Raw genomic sequence first — 2570 nt, forward strand, 5'->3', positions numbered from 1 at the left:
GGCGTGGCGACCGTGGTGTGGTGAGCTGTGCGAGCTTGGCGCAATGGTGTTGGGTCTGCCTGTGTTGAGTTGTGAGACAGAGTGATTTGGTCCATTGGCTTGGCGCGGATGCATGCTGAAGAAGGATTGTTTCAGTGAGGCGGCAGCAACTACGACACATCCTAGTTGCAAAGGAGTGCTTTGCAAGATCTGGAGGACGTTGGTATCATTTCAGAGTTCGGAAGTGATCTAGTGAGCGGTGTATCGGATCATGTGCCTGTAAATTGAGGGACCTGGACCACCATTCTCAGGCTAGGTAAATTGAAGCTCGGTGACCGTGGTAGCGAAGTTGCTGAAGACTGCCGCATTTATTGTGTCTTTTGACCACTGCATGAGAAGTATGGAGTGCCAATGTGAGATCTGGTACTCAAAGTCCTACAACGAGAAATTGATGCGGTTGAGTAATTGAACATGGACATGTGTTGATTTGTACATTGTGGTGCAGCATATGGGGGAAGGAAAGCTGTAAGGCCGTTGAGTGGTGTGGCTCCAAGCCACTCTTAAGATCTGGTGTGGCAGATTTGCATTGAAGGAGCTTAGAGGTCAAGGAGCGTCGAGGGCTGTAGATGCCATTTGAGAAGTGTTGCTCTTACTGAAGTGGTGAACCCGACGTGAGTCAGGTGAGCTGTGAGGTGACAGAGCTCAAGTAAGTCGTTGAGATGTCGCCTTGTGTGGTGAAACTCATTAAGCTGTATATGGCCAATTGTTGTCCGGAAAACGACATAAGGGTGAGCCTAGGAGCGTGTGAGCTCAGAGCTAGAGCTGTAAGCTCGATGGTGTGCAGAGTTGTGGGCTTTGTGGTTTAAAGAGCCAGAGGAGGGCTCAGTAGTTTAAAGGGAAAGTGGAGTTTGCTCTGTTGTTGACATTGTTGGAGAGCGTTGTTTAAGACTTGTGTGGCACAGAGAGTTTCTAGTGGAGTGTTGGTAGATAGGAGTGTCTGCAATTGAGTTTCCATTGAAACAGGGTGTGCTAAATGTGACGCCTGTGTGGCGAGAATTTCTAGTGGAGTGTTGACAGATAATTTAGTGTTTGCAACTTGAGTGTCCGCTGAAGAAGGTCGTGTCGATCGTGACTCCTATGTGGTGTAGAAAATTTCCAGTGGAGTGTTGGTAGATAGGATATGAGTGTTTGCAACCGAGTGCCCGTTGAAGAGGGTTGTGTCGACCGTGACGCCTGTGTGGAACAGAGTTTCCAGTGGAGTGTTCACGCATAGGAGTGTCTGCAACACCGTGTCCGCTGAAGAGAGTTGTGATGTGTGAAACCAACAGGGAAATATGGAAGACCCCTTATCAAGTTTTTTTATATTGTTTAAAGCCTTAGCTGAGACTGAGCCCAACGAGCACTTTAAAGTTTAGGTTGTTGTGATTAAGGGGGGGTTTGTTAGAATATTAATCCCGATGCCTATTCCGATGACAACTAGTTGGCGACAGTCTGTGGGGAATTAAGAGTCGGTAGGAGTTGGTGAGTGTTGTTGAAATATAAATGACAGTCAACATATTCACTATTGAATCTCCGACTGAGATTATGTATAAATAAACATATGTTGAATGTAATCTATAAACTCTCTTGGAGAGTCTTCAATTTCACTTTGTGAGTTTCAACACTTTCATGAAAAGGGGAGGGAACTGTGGGGTAAACAGATTTATTCATGTATTTGGTTGTGACGTAGCCACTTTGAAGTAGAAGTATTTTAAGTATATTATTAAGGTGATTAATCACACTTAATTTTGATTAGTCTTTTAATATGAAATTAAGAAGGACTAAGATACCAATATCTACTTTACTTTGGGTGTCATGTTCAATCTCTTTCTCTATTATCACCATTGTTTCAATACGGGCGTCGCAGTGAACAAGGTCATTTTCAATCTTTGTTATTATGCTGAGCGGCCTTCGTCGGTGCTTTAGGACCTTTCTCACACTTGAATCCTGTGGGATTATTTTCTCATAATTTCTACTTTATTGCATTAAGCTCTTCTATGACAAAGATTTCACAGATTAGATGTTGTATGGTAGAGATAAATGTTTTTTTGTGCTGGTTGGGGGCTTGGCATGTGCCACGGGTAGGTGTCAACAAACATTGGGAGCCCCTTCTTAAATATAAACCAAACATCAACGTATTATCAAATCGGTAGTTCAGGATTCATTTCTGACAATCAGATGATGTGGAGCTCATTCTAAAATCCTTGTGGGTTAATGGAAGAAGTTCTCTCTAGTTGCACATATGGTACACAAGTTTCATTCCACTTCCTGAGGTCCCATATAAGTGGATGATTTGATGAAATTATCAGGGCTGCCACTTTAATTTTGACTAGGAAGGCTATTAAGGAAATTGCAAATGTTGTTCGAAAAGTTGTATATCTAGACCCAAAGTGTTTGATGGCTATGGCTAAGCAAGTGGCTTGGGTTCTTGCGGAGATGATTTTTTCTAGTGGGATTCCGAAAGATATTGATGTGGGAGTCTTTCAGATACAATTAGCGCATAGAATTTTGGGGTAGACCCTTCCAATGCTTGATATGCCACCACACTGGAC

Source organism: Pinus tabuliformis, chromosome 6, assembly GCF_031772625.1.
Source record: "Pinus tabuliformis cultivar Carrire ecotype Pingquan chromosome 6, CPIR1, whole genome shotgun sequence".
NCBI classification, from domain to species: Eukaryota; Viridiplantae; Streptophyta; class Pinopsida; order Pinales; family Pinaceae; genus Pinus; species Pinus tabuliformis.